Below are 27171 nucleotides of genomic sequence, written 5' to 3'. Positions count from 1 at the left end.
AGGACAGGTATAGCATGGGCAGCAGCAATGCAGGCTTCCCCACGCTGTCCTGCCAATGTGTCTCAACTCTGTTCTGAAGAGATCTCTTCTGGAGGTGAGTGGGTAGCTTAGTCTCTACGTCCCTTCAGTCTGTTGCCTCTGATGGTTGCCAGCAAGACTGCCAAGTGGTTTTAATTACGTGGACGCTCGTCCACTACAAAGTGAGCTGAGATTACCATTTGACTGACTTAAGTCTTCAGTGGGTAGTAACTTTCTCTTACTACCTATGTGAGCTGGATTCATAGTGATCTGCAGTACTTTAGTGGACTGCAGTCAAATTTCCTGTGTACTTAAATGGCAGACCCAAATTTTGTCCTACTTTTTTGTTTTTGTTTGAAGAGCCCATATAAGTGCTATATTAACACGCGTGCACATGCATGCAGATAGCTTAATGCACTTCCTTCTTAAACTTCATGAGCAAAACCAGCTAGAGCAAGCAACCCAGCTCTCTTCGAGAACCCTGCTGTAATAAACTGGGGTGAAACATCAACAATTTGTTAAAGAAATTAACAATTTGTTAATTTGTTAAAGAAATTTCCTTCTTATAATGGGAGTGTTTGTACTTGGTTTTAATATAAAACTATATCTTGACTCATTCCTTTTTCATGTCTACAATGTAACTTAATATTAACATTTATTAGAAAAATTAATGTTCTTAATTTTGAATTCAGTGAAAGTGATAATCTGCAGCATCCTAAACTGCTATGAAATGAAAAACAGTGCTACCAGATAAGCATTTGAATTCTAGTAGGCAACTGTCATCTAATGCAGAAGCCATAAGATAGAACACTTGAAAGAAACTGAAGATGGCATTGATAAGCTGTCAGTATAAAGACAGTGGCAGCTCACTTGTGTGGCAGATAAACAGCTGTAACCTGTTTATCATCTTGGATTTGCTCACCTAAAATTGAAAATTGAAAATATATATTTTACAGCTTTCTATGCATTGTCCAGGATATTGCATTGCAGCAACCAGATTTTTTTTCTTGATCGTGCTGGGGATGGGATATAGTTCTGAGTCTGCTTGACTCTGTTTGTGACTATTTATAGCCGTGTATGGATACTAAGAAAATATAACTATTTAATCCAGTTCTTTTTCTTGTAAACGCATCATTTTGGATCGTCATTAAACTTGAAGAAATAAGAAAAATCATATACTTACCGTAACATACACAAATACCTAGAAATAAAACTATCTGGGGTGATCTATTGCAGAATTTGTTTTTCTTTTTAAAGACCTGTTTGAAATTGTGTATATATAATATACAACAAAGACAAAATCAGTGATATCCCTAAGGGACCCAATTCTGCCTTTCTTATACATCCAAAACAGTTACTGACTTTAGTGGAATTTGAGTGCACAAAGGTTGGAGGATTGAACCCCTATTTTATAATAATCCAAGAATTTTTCATTGATATTTAATTTTATATGATAAATTATTGGAACACCCGATCAGTGCTTATGTGAAGATGCTCGAACATATACATTTTTTTTTTAAATTTTGAAGTAAATATCTGTTTGGGAGTCTGTTATAGATGGTAGGGTGATATTAGGAAGTATTCAATTTACATAATTAATAAGTCACCTTAAATGAAGTTTGCACCAGACTGCCAAAGCACTGTGAAATTGATTTTCAGCTGTTGTGAATGCATCATGGATCAGAAGTCTGTCATTGTTTTTGTTTAAGAGTCGGCCTGAACTGCAGTATTCAGATCCAGAGCTGAATTTCCCCAAATTTGTGAGGGTTTGAATCCAGACTTTAGCTTTAAGCGCATCTCTAGTTTACATGAATCTTTAAAAATAATTGCATAACTTACCTCAAATAAAGCAGTATTGCAGTGTATTCCATTTTCAACTTCAATACCAAAATATAGTTAGATTAACAATAGTACAAGAGGATGGTGATGTACTTCACTCTGGTCATATTTATATAATTTTCCTTTTTCTATTTCATATAGCCCCATATCCTGCCACCATTACTCACACTGAATACTACCTTACCCCACAAATAGTTTCATTGATTTCAATAAGAGTGTTTGCAGATCAAGGTATTAGTCCATGCAAGTAAGTGTGGCAGAATGATCCTGTAGCCTTACTCACATGACTTGTTCAAATGACTAAATTGGGACTTGTCGCCTGCATCAGGGCTGCAAGGTTAGGTTTATGCTATAGTTAGAAATGTGTAATGGTTTTAGTATCACTTCTTTACCAGTAGTTTTATATTAGTTGCAGAGGTTGGGTATAATGGAAACTTAAACTAGACTCTGAAATTTATACATAGTCTCTGAGTTAGAGTGAGTTAGTTTGATGTCCATTTGACCTCAAAATCATCCAGATAAATACAAATAAAAACCATGAAACTTTTCAGAAACACAATGATCCAGGGATGATGATGTTTAACCCTCACTTTGCTTCAGGTGCCTAAAAGTATCCTTCATAACAGATTAATTCTTGGCATGGGGCATTCAAAGGGTTAACACTTGTAATGCTCTAGAAAGAAGGTAAGCTAATACCAGCAGGAGAGAGAGAAACTTTTTGTAGTGGTAATCAAAATGGTCCATTAGCAGCAATTGGTAAGAAGTTGTGAGGAACAGTGTGTGTGTGTGTGTGTGGGGGGGAAATAAACATGGGGAAATAGTTTTAATTTGTGTAATGAGCCATCCACTCCCAGTCTTTATTCAAGCTTAATTTAATGATGTCCATTTTGCAAATTAATTCCAATTCAGCAGTCTCTCTTTGGAGTCTGTTTTTGAAGTTTTTTTGTTGTAATATTGCGACTTTTAGGTCTGTAATCGAGTGACCAGGGTGATTGAAGTGTTCTCTAACTGGTTTTTGAATGTTATAATTCTTGACGTCTGATTTGTTTCCATTTATTTTTTTATGAGACTGTCCGGTTTGGTCAATGTACATGGCAGAGGGACATTGCTGGCACATGATGGCATATATCACATTGGTAGATGTACAGGTGAACGAGCCTCTGATAATGTGGCTGATGTGATTAGGTCCTATGATGGTGGACCTACTTTTCTGATGGAGTAGCCTTGTTTGGGGAAGGTGGTTTTAACTGTATTCAAGTGTATATCCCAGACTTTCTCCTTTGAACATATTCTGTGGTATCTGAGTGCCTGACTATAGATAATAGATTGCTTGTTGTGTTTAAGGTGTTTACTGTATCTGAGGATATATCATCAAATCCTTCTCCAAACAACTCCAAGAGACATTCTACAACCTCATCCACCACGAACTCACCCCAGGGGCCTTCGACATGCTTTCCAAGATACACAGGCAAGGGAATCCAGACAGACCCATCATATCCCACCCTTCCTGAAGGAATATCAGGACTCACAGAAACCACCTTCAAACTACTCACCACACAAAGGGCCAGCTTCCTCTGGAAACTCAACAGCATTAACAGCCTGTCTCAGAACACCATCCTTGCTACCATGTTTTTCACCTCCCTTTATACCAACATCCCTCACAATGACAGCATTGTGCCTGTCTCAAATATCAAGAAGACACAACCCTCAGATATCCACCCAAACTCATCCATTTCATCCTCAATCATAATAATTTTACATTCAACAACAAAGATTTTGTCCCAACTCTGGGAACAGCCATGGGTACTAGGAATGCTCCCAATATGCCAATCTCTTCACAGGTCACCTTGAAGAGGAATTTCTGGACAATTGCACCACGAAACCAATGATGTACATCAATGACATTTGCATCTGCTGGGCAGATGACCTAAACTCCCTCAGATATTTCCATCACCACTTAACAACCACCACCCATCCATCAAACTCTCTCTAGAACATTTCCACACTAGCATCAACTTCCTGGACTCCACGATCAGCTTCAACAATGGAACCCTACAAACCAAGATATACAAGAAGCGCATGGAACAACACATCTACCTTCACAGGTGCAGTAACCACCCCAGACACGAAAACATCTGTTATCTACAGCTAGGTACTCAGCTATCAGAGAATATGCTCAGAGGAGAAAGTCTGGGATACACACCTTACACATTTAACTGCCTTCCACAAACAAGGATACTCCACCAGAAAGTAGATCACATCATGGAATGAGTCACTCATATACCTCAAGAGAACCTGCTTCAATACAGATACAGTCCCTCTCCCCCTCCCCGACTGCACACCTCTAGTTGTCACCTACCATCCCATATGGGGTTTCAGCAAACAATTATAAGCTGACACAGGCCAGCCACAGGTATTTAACTGAAGTGTAGACATACCCTCTGAGTACATTTCCCAGACCTGAAGAAGAGCTTTTATATAAGCTTGAAAACTTCTATCTCATAAATAGAGGTTGGTCCAATAAAAGATATTACCTCGCCCACCTTGTCTCTCTAATACGCCATAAGTGTCAAACCATCACCTTGTTGACCACTTGGTACATTACAAAAGCAATAATAGTTACCCTCCTTCATCGTGCACACACACACAAGTTCTTCTGTGTCTGAAGCTATCCAGGCCCGTGGAGATGTTGAAACAGGAATTATCTTGTAAACAGAATGCCTAACAATCTTCCCACATTTCTATTTAATTTTATGAGGGGGGAGATTTTTCAAAAGTACCAAAGAAATTTCTGAGCACAAATCCCATTGTGTTCCTAAATCTTTTAAGACACTTTTGAAAGTCTCTCTCCCTGAATCTTTCTGCAAAATGTTTTTAACATCCAAATACAAAAATATTTAGAGACAAAATGCTACAACTCCAGGGTAGTATATTCAGACAAAAAGCAAAAGATGATACAGAGTCTGATTCTTCTCCCCATGGCCATATTAAAATGCCATGCTATCCATGTTATGCCAGTGATATGTGTATCAGTGTAAAAGGGTCCATCACAAATTGGCATTGAATTTTTCCAAAAGAGAAGCTATTGAAATCTGCCACAAAAGGAAATGAGTTTTCCAAACTTCCTCCCTTGACAGTAATAATGGTGAGTTCTAGTGTCTCAAGACTATTGAGAAGGATTGACTATACATTTTGAAGGAGGAATGTTCTTTTCAGATGAGGTGGGTAGAGCAAATTTAGCATTAATCCAACAGAAAGCAGAGAGATCCAGGCCCTAGAGTCTCTAGAGAGGGCATTAAAAAACAGATGTATTTATTCTTGAATGTTGTCCTCAATTGCTACATTAGGGCCAATAGAGTGCCCATTGAAGTTGATGGAAAGATTCTTACTGACTTCAGTGGCTATTGGCCCATGCCGTTCTGACATTTTATAGACTGGCTGTAGCATAGTCTAGTCAATATGTGCTTCCAAAGAAAAAAGCTAAACTGAGGCTTGTGTTTGCTTATGAAATGTAGGAAAATGTTCTTTAGACAAATTGTTTTTGTAAAAGAGAACACACTTTAATCAAAAGATTAAGGAGTCAATGAAAGTTTATCTTTAATGAAAGAAAAGAGATTAAATTCCTATGAAATTGAACTGATTTAGGCTTCAAGAAAAAAAATTAGACCACATTTATGAGGATATCTTGGATTTACATGGACAGGGCAAGCTGAGATGGAGTTCAGTGCTCAAGTTATTCATAAGGTAACCAGATGTCCTGATTTCATAGGGACAGTCTCAGTATTTGGGGCTTTGTCTTATATAGGAACCTATTACCCACCACCCTCGTCCTGATTTTTCACACTTGCTATCTGGTCACTCTAGTTACCCACCAGATCCTGTCTTTGGATATTTGCATGAAATCCTTATTGATTTAGTGACAAATCTGAAGGCAGATTTTGGCCCTTGGTTTTCAGATGAAGATGGATACAGTTTATTTTTCTTATCAAAAGTAGGAGACTGTTACAGGGTATACTTGCCTGAAATCACTGGGACCAGACTGCCCTGTTCTTCAAGGACTGGGACAGACAGAGGCTGAAGGAGCAACAAAGATGGATGCTGAGAGAGAGGAACTGGCCCTGGGTAATAATTGGTGAGTGGAAAGTCCCAGGTTACTGTTCATGTTACCACCCACACCAGCCTCTTGGGGCAGAGCTTCCCTTTTTCTCAGACAATCAGGAGTAGCTCTGGGAAGGAGCTCTGCCTCTTTCCTTTTAATAGAGAAGTGCTAGAAGGAAAGGAGATGCCTGGTAACCTCTCCCACTCTCAGGCCTGGCAGAATGAGATGGAACTATGAGACTGCCTCCAAAAATATGGAAGAGGATTGAACGCCTCTCTCCCAGCAGGAATTCTGGGGAGAGGGGACGTTTGCTTGTGAAGATTTTGTTCAAGGTTTTTTGTTTGTTTTTTTGAAAGACTGTTTCCAATCTGGGCAGAGTTAAGTAGGAGTATTTTAAAGGGCCAGCTGGGAGAAGCTGGCTCCAAGTTGCTGCCTGCTACAGAGACCCTACACAATGACTGCCTGGTAACATTCTGTTGTGAGCATGGTGCTAGTCTCAGAGAATCCCTGTCTTGTATGAGAGGAATATAAAAATTGAGGTGCTAACTTGTGTCCCTAGTAGCAACAGTGGCACTTCCCAAAGGCATTGTCCCTGGAGAGAATAGAGGGAGGCAGAACACTTCATGGGTGCTGAGGAGTGGCTGCTGCTGCTTTTTTGAAAGTGCATTGTGCGCTCCACGACACAGCTTTCTGAACTACCAGCCTGTGCAGAAAGGAGGTGAGGCTGTTACCCTCACATTCTCCCCTTTTGGGGTCCACGCTGCTGGCTGTGCTTTGACTGTCCAGGTGCTTTTACTAAGGGCTCTTAGGAATAGTAATGAGGAGGGAATTGGGCTGCGCTGGCAAGGATGCCCAAGTGTACATGTATGTGAGGACTCTCTTCACTGTCCTCACCCCATCCCCTCAGACACATGAACAAGAGGAAGCAGAATCTGGCCTTATGGGTTTCTTGCCAAACAAACTGTAAGCATAAGTATGCAAGTAATTTGTTGTTTGGAACAATCTCAGTTGCCTTCAGTGGCAGATGTATGCATTTCCTTACGTGTTGCAGAGGAACCTGACAAGAGTTCAAAGTAGATCTCCTACTGGCTTTGAGCCTAACACTTCTGAGCGGTACAGAGAGAGAGAAGTATGAACACAAATTGAATTGTGCCTTGCCTGTGGTAACAATATTTTTCAATCCACAGTGTTCTTGATTTCACACTGATACAGATCATTATTTGCAGCATTTCCCTCCCAACGATATTTCTCTTTTACAATGTTTATAATATTTTTCTTGTGGTAAATGCCAGCTGGATTATGCAGGGTCAGTGAATTTAAAATGTGCTTATAGACTAGACTGAGATGTGAAAATCTGTTCTCACTCCTTCTAAGTCACTGACCTATTTTTATGAGGGAAAAATGGTAAGTGAATAAAATGTTAATGCTGTAATATTAACTAAAAATGATGACTTCTCAACTCAAGGGACCAGTTTTATAACATAAATTAATTGAATTTATCCAAGTTAATTTTAAAATGCCTTGCAAGAAAAACAGCTGAGTGACTATTTTAGGTGATTTAGGCACAGAACTATGTTGGAATGATGCTGAAGGTCTGATTAGCATCAACAAAATCCAGGCCATTCAAGGCTCATCCATCCTGAAAACTTGATAAACAGTGCCAGCTAATAGGGGTATCTTCCTCCTGTGCTTGAGGGTTTGGTTTTTAGATTCGAAAACACCAGTCCACGTTGTACTTAAGTAATGCAAGACAAATGGTGAATCTAGCTCTACTCAAGATATGCAGATGTCTGTACTATTTCTCATCTGGGATACTGGTCATATGATATCTATTACCAGCCATCAGTTCAAAGTTAGAAAACCTAAAATCCAAACCAGGCATGTAGTAATAAGGATCGCTGTTGTTTATTTTATAGTATTCAAAGGCATGTTAATGTTTTGGCAGAAGGCAAAAAAAGAGATGGTATGAAATCTTGGCTCCTTTGAAGTCAGTATGAGTTTTGCCATTGACTTCAACGGGGCTAGGATTCCAGAGAGTTTACAATCTAAATTTTAGATATGACATAAAGAATGGGAGTGTTGAACAGCAGGGTGAGGAGAGGAAAGAAGGATGAGGGTTATAGCAATTGAATTATATGGGTTACTCATTTAGGTCTCAGTGCTGATCACCTTACTCCATGAGCAGTGTCAGTACACTTAAAGGGGCACACATACAGTAAGGTGGTGTTCAATGTAAAAATATCAGTCTACATTCACCCAAGGGTCAACCATATACTTTCGGTGTGAATGACAAAACAAAGCAGAAACAAACACCCCAAAGTCTCCACGAGAAAGTACAGAATGTGCACCTACTGTAATGTCCTGCGTTTGCTGTGCTTCCTGAAAGGGCAGCAAGTTGTCTCTTTACAAATGTAAGGCTGCAGTACATATAGAAAGCCAGTCAGTTGAATGGATACATACACCTCAGAGTAATTAGAGCTAGAGGAGCCTTAACTCTACATCGACTTTTTTGATTAATTAAAGTGGGGCCACTCATTTTATTTTAAATATTTTTCTGTTTGATTTCTCTTTTCAAATCGGGTCGAGGAAAGCAACCCATTCCATTACTGAACCTTAAACTGCTCTGTTATGCTTCCTTAGCATTCTTTTAGGATGCTTACAGGGGTTACCAGGACAATAGAATAATCAAATAGGCTCTTCGTGGTCATTATAAAGAAATAGGAGCAGTGTGGATGCATCTGTTGTGGGTCACTGACACTTTACGATTGCAAGGCTCCCGTCTTTTATTTATCCTATCCGTCTGTTGCATTATGAAGCAGCTAACCCCTCGATCATCAATGCAGTGTGATAATCAGCATATAATCCTGAATGCATAGTAAAATATTTGGGATTAGCTTCTCTATCTACGCTGCTCCCTTTGTGCTCCTACATCTCCCTCCTTGCAGCCTTCAGTGCATGGGGCACATAAGGTCTGGTGAGGGGTAAGAAAGATGAGAGTGGTCATGATGTGATAGTCCCTGAGCGACTGTTGCCAGATGGTACAACTCCGAGTAGGATCAAGCTGGGACTGGGGCCCTAAGTGAGTCCATGGCAGCCCTCCCTCTCTGCTGAGCGCAGTAGAAGCAGAGCACTCGAGAACCTCGCCTATCATTCAAAAAATTACTAGTCCACATTCTTCTCTGATTAATCCCAGTAGCGTTGGCTGTAGAAAAGCAAAAGAGGAGTATTTGGCCCACTCTGCGCACTGTCAAATATTGGGAGGAAAAAAATCTGGTTCCAGACACTTCAAAATAGAAAATAAATGCCTGGAAAACCTTGCTTTAAAACTGAAGCTTTTCTGAAACCACAAAGATGCCTTTTAAAATCATATCTTTAATGTCAAGTTTCTGCTGAAAGCCAGCTTTCCTGTTGTGACATAACTTCTTCAAAGGGGTTTTGTAGGCAGGAAAAGTATTCATAAAACCATTCACTCCCTGGGCAGTACTTAATAAATTGCATATTTAAGCTAAATGTAATCAACCCTAAATTTTACCTGACCCAAAATATCGGAGTATTATTTTACCTTCCTGCTTACCTACAGGCCAGAGTCCATGTGAGTTTGCATTCTTCTCATTTTGTTCCCAATCTTTCACCCACCACTTCTCTCTTTATCTGACCTCTATTACGCTATCTTTAAGGAGTTGCACAACTCCAGATGGTTGATTTTCTGTGGCTGGAGGATGTTTATTGAAAAGCAAAGGGATTTAAATAAGACACTAACCGAGTAAGGTAAAAATAAAAGAGTTAAAAATAATCATCTAGCTTTGTAGTAGTCCTTGGGAATATAAATGCAGTTTCAGCCTTACACAAGCTTTAGGACTGAATTGGACTGGCTCCTTTTAAAGACTCCCCACAACCTTGCATCTAGCCTTGTCCCCTCTGAGACCAAAGGTTTGCAAGTGACCGAAAAAAAAAATAGCTTTAAAGACTCTGTTTTAGACCAGAGATTATCCAATACTGGCTGGTTCCTTTTTACTATATTAATTGCACAGTAGTTTTTTCTTTTCTTTTTCTTTTTCTTTTCTTTTCTTTTTTAGTTTTGTACACCCTGGCTCACGTGTCTGTGGTCGTAGGTGAATAGTGGGAAAAAAAAGAAGACATTTTGAGGATCAATTCCCAGTGGTTCTCAACCTGTCGTCGGACTATATCTAAGATTTCCAAAGAGGTCCACACCTCTGTTTAAAATTTTTTAGGTGTCCACAAATGAATAAAGGTTGAAAACACTGCCCGAGTTGGTCATATGGACCAAAGAAGGTCATCTTAAAGTATCGTAAAAGCTGGAGGCTCACTGTTTGAGGGGAGAGACACTTGACAAAGAGAAACATTAGTCCAAGCAGAAAAGGTAGGTGAAGTTGTGATATTGGTTATGAGTGGAAAGAGAAGCCTCCCTTATGAGGGACAGGATATACCCTCAAAGAAGACAATTGCAGTGATGATATAATCAGTGAAATCTTGGCCCTGCTGAAGTCAACAGCGGAACTCCCATTGACTTTCATGGTGCCAAGATTTCATTCAATTTGTTGCCTGGCTGAACAAGTAATCAGTTATGCTCAGTTATATACCATTAGTAAGAATATTGCAGTGGCACCAAGGGTCCACAAACAGGGCCCAGTGTGAACACATAACAGAGATGGTCCCTGCCCCCAAAAGCTTACAATCTAAGTATAAGACAAGGGACAACAGATGGGTACAATAGATAGATGGAGCACAAGGTAATAGTGACAGCACTGATCAGCTTGATACGCAGTGGTTCCAGCACATCAGCTAACCACATACGAAATCCTTTTTTCATTATAACGCAGTATAGTTGCAGTCTCCTGATGAGTGTAGCTTGTGGTGGATCTCGATGGGCAAATTAGATCAAATGGATAGATTAGATCTTGTACTGTGAAAATATTCTGCTACTATGGGCCAGCATTTTATTGTATTGTATTGTTAGGCTTTTAATACTTATATCACTGTTCTTGCTAACTGCTGGCCCATAGTAGCTAAACGAGTAGCTAAGTCTTCTATCCAGTGGCTAAATTTGTTGTGTGTGTATTCTGGATGTTACTGCATCCAAGACTTGAACCAATACACCAACTTGGACCATGAATGTCCAAAACATATCTTATCTGAAGTACTTTTTAAGTTGACTATCACCATTGTATCTGAGCACTGCATCTAGCTAACCAGGTGATAACTGTATTCAGTTTGCCTCAGCTCTGGGTTCTTTCAAAGGTACAGCTATAATGCAATAAAAAACCCTTGGCCCGAGTCTGCACCTGGGTCAACTGACTTGGGCTTGCAGAGTTCAGGCTACATGACTAAAAATTACAGTGTAGACATTAGGGCTTGGACTCCAGCCTGGGTTCTGAGACCCACTGCCCTCACTGCCTAGACTCAAACGTCTACACTGCAATTTTTAGCCTCTCAGTATGAGCCCCACGAGCCTAAGTTGGCTGACCCGGGCCAGCCTTGGCCATGTTGCAGGTCTTTTACTGAAGTGTAGCTGTAATCAAGATGTCTGGTAAGCAAAGGTCACTTGTTGTTATCATTGTCTTTACCACTGAGTCTCTTTCTCTTACTCAGTCTTGCCGAAGTCCTTACTTTTCTCTCTAGCTTGATTGACTTGTTTGAAGTGCTTTGCGTAAGGGATACAAATAAATCAAACTGCAGGTATTCAAAATATTTCCATCTTTGTTCCTGGGGAAATACTAAAAAAATAAATGGATGAAAATTGCCCTGTATAATGCAGTAAAATAGTATTTTTGAATCATGATTTACTTATTTACTTTTCAATCCATTTTTTCATTTAATTGATTAAATGTTAAAAAAAAAAAAAAAAAAAAAGGCTTTCAAATAGTGCCATAAATCAATACGTGTCACAAATCATTGTACAGGAGGGCTGGGCCCCCTAGTTATAATAAATCAATATCTTTTTCGTTTGAGAACAGATTAAAGCAGTTAGTCTTTTATGCTGATATAGGGCTATCAATGAGTGCACTTCTTTATACTACAAATATTGCATCTTAAATTATTTTCTAATGATTATTAGCTATGATCAGCTGTATATTGCCATGTAAACATGACATACTTCTTAAGGAAAAAAAAAGTTTCCTTATACTTAGAGATTCAAATCTATAAACACAGGCCTTGATTTTCAATCAGGCCCATAATTTCTATTGATTTAAAAGGGAGTTGGGTGTGTTTGTTTAGGGCTTATTTCAGAGCCTATGCAAGGGAGGTTTTGTTTGTCAAAAAATAACAGGATGGCTAATAGAGAAAATCAGCTGTGGCATAGGAGATATTGGTAAGGGGTGTTATCTAATAGTTAGCACATAGAACTGGGAGTCAGGAGATATGTGTTATATTTGTGGCTCTACAGCCAACATACTGTCTGACCTTAAGGAAGTTACTTGCTGTGCCTCTGTTTCCCTGTTTTTGAGATGGGAATGCTAATATTTACCTGCCTTGTGAAGAGGCCTAATTAACACATGTTTGTAAAGCTCTTTGAGATCATCTCATGAAAGGTGCTTTATAAATGCAAACTATGATTATTACCTGCGAGACTCAGGTTTTCAAAGACTTCTCTGGGTTCTTGATCCCCACGCAGCTGGAGCTGGGCTCATTACCAGGTTAAAACTCCCAGGCTGTACTTACACTATGAAAAGACCTATGACTGACAATTTATTATAGTGAAATCTGATTCCTTCAGCTCCATCTCAGGTGGTGTTGGTTGGGCTGCTGGTAAAGATGGGGTCAGACAGTGCTTAGCACCTGTTGCTGAGGGAATGTTAGAAAACTTGTTCCCATAGTGGTTCAACCCATTGTGTGAGTTATCACTGCTAGATTTTAACTATCTCCTTTATTTCTAGAGTTCAGATTTTGAAACTACATATTGGGTTAGGCACTCACCCATGCTAAGCCCTCTTTCCACCATTTCCACAAAAATTCCCCCTTAGCCTGCAGTAAACCCATATACTGGGGGCAGGAGGCTTGTGTGCTCAGGTGGAAGAGTGCAGAATGATTGGGAATCTTAATATGTTCTCTCCTGTGAAAAACAAAAAAAAATTCTTATAACCTAGGAAGGTGGCAGCACCATTGGGCAAAACAACTAACATTAAATGCACTTTTCTGGCAATACTTTTCAGGCACAAATTACAAATATCCTGCAATGATTGATGATGATATAGCTGAGGATAATTTGAACATGAAATTTCATGTTCAGATTGATTGGGTAAATTGAAATTGGTGGGTGTGTGGTAGGTCTAGTCTAGGGTTTTCTCCACTGGCAATTTTATTTTTAACTACTTGACATTTGGCTCAGTCTGATGCATCCCAAAGGCAAAAATTTTGCTGCCCAGCAGTGTTTATGTGAGCCTAGGTGAGCAGTATCCAGAGAGTGGTTGAGCTTTGCTACGGACAGGAAAATTGCTCTAACTCACCCTTCAGTTTGGTGGGGGAATTTTCCCAAGGGCTTCAGAGAGTGAACAAGTTGTCTCTCTACTTAGTTGCGTACTGTCACCCATCACTGTAGTAGCTAAGGACTTTTTCATGTAAAATCAATAGCAAAGCCCCCAAGTTGACTTTCTGACTCTTAGGAGTAGTTTGGCCTACTGGATAAAGCACTGGACTGGGACCCAAGAGACGTGCATTCTGTTCCTGGCTCTGCCACTGGCCTGCTGGGTGACTTTGGGCAAATCACTTCACCTCTGTGCCTGTGAAATGGGACTACTGGAAAGTGATTTGAGATGCAGACTGTGTACATACACCTTTTAGTAATTCCCTTGAGAAACTAAAGGTTACCTTCTGTTGCACTACACTGGTTATAACTGCTTTCCAATTGTATTCTATTGAAGTCAATGGCAAAACGTCTAACTTTAGTAGGAGTAGGATCAGACCCTAAACTTGCTATATCATGTGGTATAAACATGTATGATCACTAACGGCCTGATCCTGCACTCCCAATAGGGTCAAAACTTCCATCAAAATTCCAGCAGAGCAGGATTAAGGCACAGCCTAGCTTTATTCTGATTTGAACATCTACATAAAAATATGATTTGAAGACTAATTTGGCCCACCAGATTCCTTCATTTCAGATTAGATTACCTCATATGACATGAGGTTAAAAACAAAGGAAAATGTCACCATCTGCATTTTTGGATACCCGCTGTGCAAACTGGTAGTAGCACGTCGTCTACAAATAAGTGTGCGCTAGTGTCACTTTTGAGTCCCAGTGTAACAGAGAGGAGATAATTTGGTAAAAGTGAAAATGGCTGAGAATAGCACTATTTCATGCTAGCTAATTTTAAAAATATGCAGTTGCTAGAAAGGAATCTGAAGAGAAAATCTCTCTCAGGGTATCCTATTGTGATTGTGTAGGATCAGTCAGGTATACGATAAAAAGATGTGTGGGATTTAAATGTTTTATATTTGTTTTTTAAAAATTAAAAGGATACAATAAATAATAAAATATGACTGTAGAGCCTCTCTCTTTCAGCCTTTATTGAAGTGTGTAGCAGTACTACTGAAATCAAAGGTTATTCACATGAGTAGTGGTTGTTTTTAATCCTGTATTTTTGGTTTAACAATACAATTAGAGAAATAAATAATAACAGAAGGAGAGAAATCAAGAGATACAGATTAGACAATGGAGAAAAGATGGTGTGGTGCATATGTACAAATAGGTAGCAAATAACAGTAGATTAACACACAAGCCTGGACCTTTCCCCCCCTTTTAACCACACACAAAACAGCCCACAATTTCATGATGAAACTCTAATGTGAATTAGAAAAGGACTTCTGCATTTGTTAGCACAAAGGAAAACAGACCTCCTTCTGAGTTCCTGTATTTCAAAGCACTTGCATGTATTAAAATGCCATGCAAGCTACAAGGAATCCTTCTCAAAAGATGAAACATTGTCATTTGAAAAGAAAATAGGTACTTGTGACTTTTCATCACCTGGGTATTAATGCAGCCAATTACTGTGTCTTACCTTTCAAACATTATTACGTTAGAGCAAGAAAGGAGCCGATATTGTATTTTACATGACCTTTCTAATGGTATATATGCACATATAGATTTGTGTTATTTGTCTCTTTGATTCGCCAAATGTTTCTTATTTGTGGCTCAAGGCATTTATTTATTGCAAGGCTTCAAGCTGTGGTAAGCAAGGTCATAGATTAAGAATTGATTTCCACAGTTGTTCTAGCATACAAACTAAATTTCACTTGGTTTTAAAAGCTGCAGCTGGACATAAATTCAGCTCTCCGTCATTATCTGAGTACTAATGTTAAAGAAAATGAGATAATATTCTGTGTACATTATCTGTTTAATTTAGCCCATCAGCTAAGATTGCCCATGAAAAGCAAAGTGTTCATGCTCTGCAGGCTTCTAAATGTAACCATATTGTTACTGATCTGAGGTTTATTTTATTTCATCTGTATTCTTTCTTTATTCTGAATGTATCCTTATTTGGCCATCAAATATTATTCAGTGTTTGGTAAATTATGTTTTGAGCACTTTTTGTATGCTTTCTTTTTTTCACTATATGCTTCCAGATTGTTAATTTCTGCCTTTAAATGTGGCTAATGGGAATGTAGATTTCAAAATGGAATACAAGCCCCTTCACCTAGAAATAGATATCCTGTTGCTATGTTACCTTACAGTAACTCAGAGCACAATAATATAGTTAGACTTAAAATATGATTAGACTGTAAATTGAATCTCTCTGCTAATGAAATGAATAGCCACCAGGGCAAAGGGTTTCCTCAAGATATGGCTTTGTTATTGATGATAGCAATAGTAGAATTTTATACTATGGTATTATTCTGTGTATTAATTATTCTGTATAATTTTTAGGCATGAATGTATAACTTTTCTTCCTAGGGATGTTGCATGTAACATAAACTAACTGGATAGTGTGTTGTAGAAAGGACATCCGAACTAACCATCCACCCACCCTTTTGTCATGAACTTCTTTTGATGATGCTTTTGACTAAAGATTTTTGATATGGCACGCTGCATTCCATTTTTGATACCATAAATGAATAGTACAAGTCTTAATATGTAATACACAATGTGTAGTCCTAATTAATATTTAACATCTTCACAGTGCTTTACAAATATTAACTATCCCTATAACACCCCTGTGAATGCTAGCATTTATCATGAAACTGAGGCACAGAGAGTAAATGGTTAGTCCAAGGTAACAGAGAGTGAATCATGCCAGTTTAGAATTCGTGACTCTGAGCCTACGGTTCGTGCCACACCTTTATAAAATATTCTGTTGTAGAGCGGCAACTTGACCTAATGGTAGTGTATATAATCATGGGAAACAGGGGCGGCTCCAGGCCCCAGCATGCCAAGAGGCTTAGGTGGACCTCCCGCAGGCAAACCGCCGGAGGCAGCCTGCCTGCTGTGGTAGGGGCGGCAAAATCTCTAGAGCCACCCCTGATGGGAAATGGCCAGGAGAATTGCGTCTGTACAATCACTCACTGCTGCTCCTGCTGTCTCCATTCTGTGCAGGCTTCAGGAATGGGACAGTGGGACATTCTGGTGTCTTACTATATTCAGATGAGGTTATTCAGTTTCAATTCCTCCCCCTCCCCAAAAAAAAGACTTAGAAAAGAATAAACAGAACCCCCCTCTACACAGTGAACACTGCCTGTTGCTCAGTAGCACTACATTCCAGAAAGAAAATAATGTAAGTGCTGCGCTATACTCTTTTTTTGTTGTAATTACAGTGCGGAGAGATTGAATGATGAACACAAGGAAAACTCAGACATTTAGTGCACTAAATGGTTTTCTTTGCAGTGGCTGCACTATGGAGGGGAGAGAGAGCTCAGTGGTTTGAGCATTGGCCTGCTAAACCCAGGCTTGTGAGTTCAATCCTTGAGGGGGCCATTTGGGGAACTGGGGTAAAAATCTGGGGATTGGTCCTGCTTTCAGCAGGGGGCTGGACCAGATGTCCTGCTGAGGTCCCTTCTAACCCTGATATTCTATGTACTGAAAGAAGAACAAGCAGAAAGATTTTATGGCTGATGCTGGGGGCAAACAGTTTGGCATATATAGTGAGATTGTTCAGGGATAGGTCAACTGTATGAAAATAGAAACAGTTTTAAGTTAAAATTCCTTATTTCAGTAATCTTTAAAATAATCTTTTGGAGAAGGTACAACTAGTTAGTAAGCTAGTGTCCTTCTCTTTCTGCGCCAAATTTTGCCCTAACTCAAGCACATGCACTGATTTTAATGGGAACCATGAGCAAGCTATTCAGTTTGTGGCTGACCCTATAGCTTCATTTTAATATGTGCCTACAGTGCAATTACAGACTGAGATTGCCTCTTCTTTAGACAGAAATCTAGCTAGTTCAGATGCCAGAGCAGCAAAGTTTCAGCAATGCACAAGAAAGATTCTGGATGGGCTTGAACAGCCCATGCTGAGGCACACGCTGCCACAGCTGTACCACTACTGATCGATACCCAAGCTAGTTAGATTAGTTTGCAAGCTCTTTGTGGATTTTTTGTGTATTGTAAAGTATTGAGCTTATTGTCAATGTGAAAAAAAGAAAGAAAGGATGTCTATAGATAGAAGAAGTCCCCCATTATTTTGGCACCTACTTATAGTGCTGTCTGGGGGAAAAAGATATCATGCTAGTCAAATAGTTTCAGCCCACTAAATAGTCATGCTTCTGTGAGTGATCGTGTAGCATCACTGAAAGCCCTGCTAAGAGGGATTGCTGTTACCAAGCCTTGGGGTCAGGAGGGCATGTGTTATGAGTTAATTATTTAAAACATGGTCAGGACAACTTGTGCAACTGGTCAAAAGTTTTCCAACGTTGTTCAACACATGGAGGCTTTCTATGGAAGGACAAAGTCAAAAGTTATGTCAAGAGTCTTGAGATTGATTCCATTCCTTTGAACAAATCCCCTTAGCAAGTGGGGAAATGGAGTGATATAAACACCTCGGTAGACAGGGCAGGCTTCCTTGTATGTAGGTGATGTCTACCCAAGGGCAAAACCAATACATGGTGATGCATACCAGATCTGAATGATATTCTGCTAAAGGGCATAGGCTTTATTAACAGATCTGGCATTACTCAACTAAATACTCATTCAGGAGGAATGCAAAATACTCCTTTCAGATTCCCCCACATGAATTTTCCTCAAGTCACAGTGAATTGATGAAGGAACCTAAAAAACAGGTGCCTTCTGGTTCAGTGATGAGGTTGGTATAAGAAAATGAATAGAATAGAATTCTTCTGTACCCAAGAGAATTGCCCTAGGAAGGTGTCTTCCTCAGTTCCATTTTCCATTCATGCCAAAGGCCTGCACCCCCAAAAACAATCACTTCACAAAAAAGACAAATGGAAAGGGTGAGGGAAACTGATTTTTCATTATTCCCCAGATACTTCTTCACACCCCATACAGTGCACTCCAAAGAGACAAAAAGAACATGGAGTGGGTAAAAGTGTCAGGCTCTGTTCATATAGGCAAAAAGAGCGGGCTCTGCAGTGTCCATAGTTGGCAGTGTGTTTCCCAGTGTGGGCAGAACTTCCACTGAATGGAAGGTTGAGACCTGTTTTGGTAGAGTGTTTGTATTTGAAAATTAAATCCATCAGTCAATATAATTGTGTTTACATTACTTTTTGTGATACTTGTTGGTGCAGAAGAGGTGTATGTTTTGGTTGGTCACTGTGGTAAATATCCACATTTGGGCTTCTCTTCATATCACACTTATTGCCTGCATGTCCGCTTCGGGCTTGATGCAAAGCCCACTGAAATCAGTGGAAGTCTTTCTGATTTCCAGAGTAATGTTTGCAAAGTGCTTTGGCAATTGGAAGTGCTAATAAATGCTAAGTACTTTTTCCTTGCCCTGATTTTTGCACATTTCTAAATCCATGTCAGAAAACACTTCACTGTCTTTAAATGTTTGCTTGTTTATTTGTATTTTAAAATGTAGCTGTAAGGCAGTATTAGTACTTTACCAAACATTAATGTTTAAGTTCTTCTGTGTCCAACCTTACCAGCCAAACGTGTTATTTGAGAAAGGTCAGGGGGCCTCTATCAGTACTGTAGAACATATTTTCTGGGGCACAGGCAGCACAAAGGGAGCAAAGATGACCTGCACATGTCTTTATGTCAGAGACTAAGCGTAACTCTGGGGGGGGTGGGGGGGTGACTGCCACATACGTCTTCTCTGGGCTGAGGAGCAGCAGCAGAGCCGGAAGCACCAGAGTAGCAGCAAGCAGGTGCCTTGGGGAGCATTGTGTGGCAGCTGGGTTCTGCAGGCAGGGGGCATTGCTGGCTGGTGCCAGGCTCCTTTTGGGGAGAGGCAAGAGCACATCAGGAGTGCATCTTGGAGCTGTGCTGCCTGTCTTGCCTGGTGAGCGCCTGGCCATGCAAAGGCATCCCTGTTCAGGGAGCAGGGCAGGGAGGGCTGCTGGGCAGTCAGCCAGTGCCCCGGCTCCCACTGCACGGAGAGCTGAGGGCACGGGCGGCTCCCACCAGCTTCTGATCTGCTGGCTCCTGGGAGGAAGCGATGGTTTTCAAACTCAGGGAAGGGGAACTTGGTAGGTGTGCCACACACTTTGAAAACCTCTGTGCATGGCCCCTTCCCCCCACATGTCGCCTCTGCGTGGCTGAAGGTTCCGCCAGTTCATGGGAGTCTCCAGTGAGTGTAAAACTAGCATCTACAACTTCTACATCTCCCTCTCTGCAGCCTCTGGCACCAGGAATGTGTTTGGAGGTTGGGAAGGGAGTTGTGGGATATCACATCCTTGGGAACATAGCTAGTTGGCACAAGTTTAGAACAACAACAAGGCTATTCTAATTGGGTCTAAGGCAGAGAGTCAGAGCCCTGGTATACACTACGAGTTTAGGTCGAATTTAGCAGCATTAGATTGATTTAAACCTGCACTCGTCCACACAACAAAGCTATTTTTTCTGACTTAAAAGACTCTTAAAATAGATTTCAGTACTCCTCCCTAAAGAGGAGATTAGTGCTGAAACTGACCTTGCTGGGTTGAATTTGGGGTAGTGTGGTCGCAATTCGACAGCATTGGCTTCCAGGAGCTATCCCAGAGTACTCCATTGTGACCGTTCTGGACAACACTCTCAACTCCGATGCACTGGACAGGAAAAGGCCCGCAAACTTTTGAATCTCATTTCCTGTTTGGCTAGCGTGGTGGTCCGCAGGTGAGTGCAGATCTCATCAGCAGAGGTGACCATGATGGAGTCCCAGAATCGCAAAATAGCCCCAGCATGGACTGAATGGGAGGTATGGGATCTGACTGCTGTAAGGGGAGATGAATCCATGCTATCAGAACTCCGTTCCAAAAGACGAAATGCCCAAACGTTTGAAAAAATCTCCAAGAGCATGAAGGACAGAGGCTATAACAGGGACCCGCAACAGTGCCGCGTGAAACTTAAGAGCTGAGGCAAACCTACCAAAAAAAACAGAGAGGCAAATGGCCGCTCCAGATAAGAACCCCAGACATGCTCCTTCTGTGATGAGCTGCATGCCATTTTAGGTGGTCCAGCCACCACTACCACACCCCTGTGCTTTGACTCCATCAATGGAGTAGCACGCAACAGCGATGCGGGTTTTGGGGATGAGGAAGATGATGAGAAGGAGGTTGAAGATTAGCTCACAGCAAGGAAGCGGAGAAACCGTTTTCCCCAACATCCAGGAACTGTTTCTCACCCTGGACCTGGAGTCAGTACCCCCCGAACCCACTCAAGGCTGCCTCCCAGACCCACCAGGCGGAGAAGAGACCTCTGGTGAGTGTACCTTTGTAAATATTATACATGGTTTAAAAGCAAACATGTTTAATGATTAATTTACCCTGGCATTCGTGGCCAGTACAGCTACTGGAAAAGTGTGTTAACGTGTCTGGGGATGGAGCAGAAATCCTCCAGGGATATATCCATGAAGTTCTCCTGGATGTACTGCTAAAGCCTTTGCAAAAGGTTTCTGGGGAGGGAAACCTTATTCTGTCCTCCATGGTGGGACACTTTACCATGCCAGGCCAGTAGCACGTAGTCTGGAATCATTGCATAACAAAGCATAGCAACGTATGGTCCCAGTGTTTGCTGGCTTTCAAACAGCATGCGTTCTTTATCTCTCTGTTATCCTCAGGAGAGTGATATCATTCCTGGACACCTGGTTGAAATAGGGTGATTTTATTAAGGGGACATTCAGAGGTACCCGTTCCTGCTGGACTGTTTGCCTGTGGCTGAACAGAAATGTTCCCTGCTATTAGCCACACAGTGGGGGCAGAAGTAAAGCGATCATCCCAGAGAATTGGGTGTGTGTGTGTGTGTGTTTATTTGGGTTTGTGCTGCATGTTAACCTGAAAACCACATCCCCTTCTGCCAATGGCCAACCCAATGGCTGCTTGGTATGGGAAATGAGGGCGCTGCTGTTTGAAACCATTCTCACAAGTTATGAAGGTTGAAGAAGCCCCAAGACTGTGTTTTACCATGGCTGCCTGCAAGCCAAATTCTGTTGCCCAGCCCTGCGTGAAAGATCTCTCGCACCAAACCGACATACCCTCAATAGGAGGCAAAATGCGACCTTGTACTGAAAGCACATTTGCTGTGTAATGTTTACAGCAACGTTTACTGTGAGTCTACCCATTGTTCTCTAAAATGTGTCTTTTTAACTACCACTCTCCCTTTTTTTTCCTCTACCAGCTGCAAATGTTTCAACACTCACACTATCTTCTCCTTCCCAGAGGCTAGCGAAGATTAGAAGACGAAAAAGATGCAATCATGATGAAATGTTCTCTGAGCTCATGCAGTCCTCCCACACTGAAAGAGCCCAGCAGAAAGCATGGAGGCAGACAATGTCAGAGTCCAGGAAAGCACAATATGAACGTGAGAACAGGTGGCGGGCTGAAGATTATAAGCGGTGGGCTGAAGATAAGTGGCATCAGCTTGGTGATAGATGGCAAGAGGCAATGCTGAGGCTACTGGAGGAACAAACTGATATGCTCCAGTGTATGGTTGAGGTTCAGGAAAGGCAGCTTGAGCACAGACCGCCGCTACAGCCCCTGTATAACCAACCGCTCTCCTCACCCAGACGCCCAAGAACGCGGTGAGGAGGCCTCCAGACACCCAACCACTCCACCCCAGAGGACTGCCCAAGCAACAGAAAGCTGGCATTCAGTAAGTTTTAAAGTGCGGTGTGGCCTTCTCCTTCCCTCCTCCCCCACCCCACCTGGTGCTTCCCTCCTCCACCCACCCCTCCCGGGCTACCTTGGCAGTTATCCCCCTGTTTGTGTGATGAATTAATAAAGAATGCATGAATGTGAAGCAACAATGACTTTATTGCCTCTACAAGTGGTGATCAAAGGTGGGAGGAGAGACTGGTTAGCTTACAGGGAAGTAGAGTGAACCAAGTGGGGGGAAGTTCATCAAGAACAGGGGTCTGCAACCTTTCAGAAGTGCTGTGCCGAGTCTTCATTTATTTACTCTAGTTTAAGGTTTTGCATGCCAGTAATACATTTTAAGGTTTTTAGAAGATCTCTTTCTGTAAGTCTATAATACAGAACTAAACGATCGTTGTATGTAAAGTAAATAAGGTTTTAAAAATGTTTAAGAAACTTAATTTAAAATTAAATTAAAATGCAGAGCCCCCCAGACTGTTGGCCAGGATCCGGGCAGTGTGAGTGCCACTGAAAACCTGTGCCATAGGTTGCCTACCCCGATCAAGAAGAAACAAACAGAACTTTCACACCGTAGCCTGGCCAGTCATGAAACTGGTTTTCAAAGCTTCTCTGATGCACACCGCACCCTCCTGTACTCTGCTAACTGCCCTGGTGTATGGCTGCGCATAATCAGCGGCCCGTCGATTTGCCTCAACCTCCCACCCCACCATAAATGTCTCTCTCTCTTACTCTCACAGATATTGTGGAGTGCACAGCAAGCGGTGGTAATAATGGGAATATTTGTTTCGCTGAGGTCTATCCGAGTCAGTAAACTGCACCAGCGCACTTTTAAACCTCCAAGTGCACATTCTACCACTAGTCTGCACTTGCTCAGCCTATAGTTGAACAGCTCCTGACTACTGTCCAGGGTGCCTGTATATGGCTTCATGAGCCATGGCATTAAGGGGTAGGCTGAGTCCCCAAGGATAACTATATACATTTCAACATCCCCAACAGTTATTTTTAGGTCTGGAAAAAAGTCCCTTGCTGCAGCTTTTGAAACAGACCAGAGTTCCTGAAGATGCGAGCGTCATGTACCTTTCCTGGCCATCCCACGTTGATGTTGGTGGAATGTCCCTTGTGATCCACCAGTACTTGCAGCACCATTGAAAAGTACCCCTTTCGGTTTATGTACTTGCTGCCTTGATGCTCCGGTGCCAAGATAGGGATATGGGTTCAGTCTATCGGCCCACCACAGTTAGGGAATCCCATTGCAGCAAAGCCATCCTCTATGACCTGCACATTTCCCAGAGTCACTGCCCTGGATATCAGCAGCTCTTTGATTGTGTTGGCTACTTGGATCACATCAGCCCCCACAGTAGATTTGCCCACTCCAAATTGATGCCTGACTGACCGGTAGCTGTCTGTCGTTGAAAGCTTCCACAGGGCTGTTACCACTCGCTTGTGAACTGTGAGGGCTGCTCTCATCTTGGTATTCTTGCGCTTCAGGGCAGGGGAAAGCAAGTCACAAAGTTCCATGAAAGTGCCCTTACGCATGTGAAAGTTTTGCAGTCACTGGAAATCGTCTCAGACATGCAACACTATGTGATCCCACCAGTCTGTGCTTGTTTCCCATGCCCAGATTCGGTGTCCCACAGCATGAACCTGCCCCAGTAACACCATGATGTCCACATTGCCGGGCCCCGTACTTTGAGAGAAGTCTGTGCCCATGTCCTCATGACTCTTGTCACCACGCTGCCATCGTCTCCTCGCCTGATTTTGCTTTTGCAGGTTCTGGTTCTGCATATATTGCAGGATAATGCGTGGTGTTTACAGTGCTCATAATTGCAGCAGTGATCTGAGCGGACTCCATGCTTGCTGTACTATGGCATCTGCACTGAAAAAAAGCGCAAAATGATTATCTGCTGTTGCTCTGACGGAGGGAGGGGCGACTGATGACATAGCTTACAGGGTTGTCGCACAGAATGGTCCCCTCAAGATTGAACTCACAACCCTGAGTTTAGCAGGCCAATGCTCAAACCATGGAGGGAGGGGGGAGCAAATGAACACAAATGAATACAAAACAAATCTGGTCTCTTTCTTGTTTTGATCCACTCCATCTCTCTTTTATACATCCTAGGCTGGCAGCAGGTGGTGCAGTACGACCGCTAGCCATCACTGTCTCCTGGCTGCTCGCCAGAAGATGGTGCAGTAGGATTGCTATTCATCATCATTTCCTGGCTGCTTGCCAGAAGACGGTGCATTACGACTGCTGGCCGTCGTCGTCTCCTATTTATGTCCAGGCGCCCCTGGCCTGTCTCACTAAAGTTGGCTAAAAGAGCACCAAGGAGACGACGACAATGGCTACCAATCGTAATGCACCGTCTGCTGCCAGAAGGCAATGAGTTGCTGCTGTATAATAATGCAGTACCATGTCTGGCAGCACCCAGGAGACATATGGTGACGGTGAGCTGAGCGGTCCATGCTTTGTGGCGTCTGCACAGGTAACGCAGGAAAAAAGGCGGGAAATGATTTATTGCTGTTGCTTTCACAAAGGGACGGGGCTGACAACATTTACTCAGAACCACCAGTGACAATGTTTTTGCCCCATCAGGCATTGGGAGCTCAACCCAGAATTCCAATGGGTGGTGGAGACTGCGGGAACTGTGAGATAGCTACCCACAGTGCAATGCTCTGGAAGTCAATGCTAGCCTCAGTACTGTGGACGCACTTCGCCGAGTTAATGGTCTTAAGTGGGGACACACACAGTGGACTGTATAAAATCGATTTCTAAAAAATGGACTGCTATAAATTTGACCTAATTTCGTAGTGTAGACATATCCTACGAGAGTTAGAGCCGGTTGCTGGTTCTCAGCGTTTCACTTTTCCCCCTGCCCTGGTCAGCTTTGTGGGCTACCTGAGGTTTAGGTAGAGCCCAGTGAGCTCCCTTGCTCTCCTGAGCCTGTCAGGCTCCTACCTTTGTCCCCCTGCATCCTTCCCATAGCAACAGTGCTGATTGAAACACTGAAGTTTGCTCTCACTTTCAGATCATAATCAAATACACATTTTCTTAATACAGGTTTCAGAGTAGAAGCCGTGTTAGTGTGTATCCGCAAAAAGAACAAGAGTACTTGTGGCACCTTAGAGACTAACACATTTATTTGGGCATAAGCTAGAGCCCACTTCATCAGATGCATAGAATGGAACAAATAGTAAGAAGAAATATCTATCTATATATCTATCTGTATATATACATACAGAGAACATGAAAAGGTGGAAGTTGCCATACCAACTCTAAGAGGCTAAGTAAGTGAGCTATTGTCAGCAGGAGGAAAAAAAACTTTTGTAGTGATAATCAAGATGGCCCATTTCGGACAGTTGACAGGAAGGTGTGAGGATACTTATTTCCCCATATTAAGTTTCCTCACATAACTGTCTGAAATGGGCCATCTTGATTATCACTACAAAAGTTTTTTTTTCTCCTGCTGATAATAGCTCATCTTAATTAACCTCTTAGAGTTGGTATGGCAACTTCCACCTTTTCATGTTCTCTTTTATGTGTATATATATCTTTTTACTGTATGTTCCATTCTATGCATCTGATGAAGAGGGCTGTAGCCCACAAAAACTTATGCTCAAATAAGTTTCTTAATACAGTCACCCTGGAGGATAACAGTGTAGCATCTCAAAGGAAACAAGCGTACCCAGATCACGGGTTACAAATCATTGCTCTACCTCCTGGAACTTGGTGTTGAAATGTGTGCATTGTGTGGTGTTAAGGAGGGGCATGCAGTAGGTTGAAAAAGAGCATTATACTGTTCAAAAATGAGATGACACAGCCAAAGAGAATAACTTATACTGTAGGCATTTTTACCCTTGCAAATTTGGAATGTGTGGAACCCATCAATGCATCATTTCTGTTCTGTACTAACTCTGTTCATGACTCATACGTAGCCTTATAGCCCAGAAGAAAAAACAGAGGAGCAGCGAACTTCTTAAGTTCCAAATTCATGTGTCTCAAATAGAAAGCAAAGCTAATCCCCAACACAGCCAAGTGTGAAGCACTTCTGCTCTAAAAATTTCACCTCTGTGCGTTTACCCCGCTGCTATGATTACATCTGAGCAGCTGTAAGTTTTCAGTAGTGCTGCAGCAATTTGGTTTCAGTTTTTAATTTAAAATATTCTCATAACTAGGGAACTGAACAATAAAGTATCTTTTCCCCTAAATAAAAAATGTTGAAGTGCTGTTAACAGTAACCATTGTGCAGATGTAACGTGGAGAGATTCAGCAAGCATGAAATAAAGAAAAGTATGTTAGAAAAGGAAGAAATATAAAATAATACATGATTAAAAAAGTAGTTCTATTCTTTCCCCTTTTTCTTCACCTCACTCATTTCCCATAATAGGCCTAGTGATAATTTTGTAACTAGAGGAAGATGAGTTCTCTGGGAATTAATTTCTCAGCACAGTTAGCAATTCACTGTTTGAGAAGTACCTGAACTGTAATATAATATTCAAATTAGGTATTGGTAACCAACAATCATACATTTAATACTTTGGAATCTCTGTAATTTACTACTCTGCATATATATGTTTGCATAAAGGGATATAAATGTGATTTATTTTAGTACCACACTGTAAAGTGAGCTACATTAAGGAGGTTTTGACAAAGGCACACAATTGTTTAGACACAGATAAACAAATATATTAAGCTGCATAACACCTGCATCATATATATTGAACATTTTCTATCAGACCTCTTTCCTTTGACTGATATCACAGTAGAACAAAATTAATTAGATGTTAATAGCTCTAAGTAGTGCAGGCTGAAGAGAATATTCTGTCTGGCAGCATACACCTTATATTCTTTGGTAAATTTGGGGGATAGAAAAAACTACTGTAGATCAAATGTGAGCATAGTTATATCTTTGCTATTTGGATAAAAAAAGATATCTCAGACCTTTGTGATCTAGTCTTTGGGAGAGCAGGCCATGCTCAAGTCATTGTCTTTTTGACATTTCAGCACTAGACATGGAAGTCTG

The 27171-nt window shown here is 41.4% G+C and overlaps 1 protein-coding gene and 1 pseudogene across 1 annotated transcript in view; both read left to right on the top strand.

Moving 5' to 3' along the window:
• The window catches only part of PPP2R2C (protein phosphatase 2 regulatory subunit Bgamma), a 322720-nt gene that overhangs the window by 134207 nt on the left and 161342 nt on the right, over positions 1-27171 (top strand).
• Positions 20198-22137, top strand: LOC142046944 (uncharacterized; annotated as a pseudogene).

This window comes from Chelonoidis abingdonii, chromosome 5 (assembly GCF_003597395.2).
Source record: "Chelonoidis abingdonii isolate Lonesome George chromosome 5, CheloAbing_2.0, whole genome shotgun sequence".
Classification (NCBI taxonomy): domain Eukaryota; kingdom Metazoa; phylum Chordata; order Testudines; family Testudinidae; genus Chelonoidis; species Chelonoidis abingdonii.
This window is presented reverse-complemented; position numbering and strand designations above follow the sequence as displayed.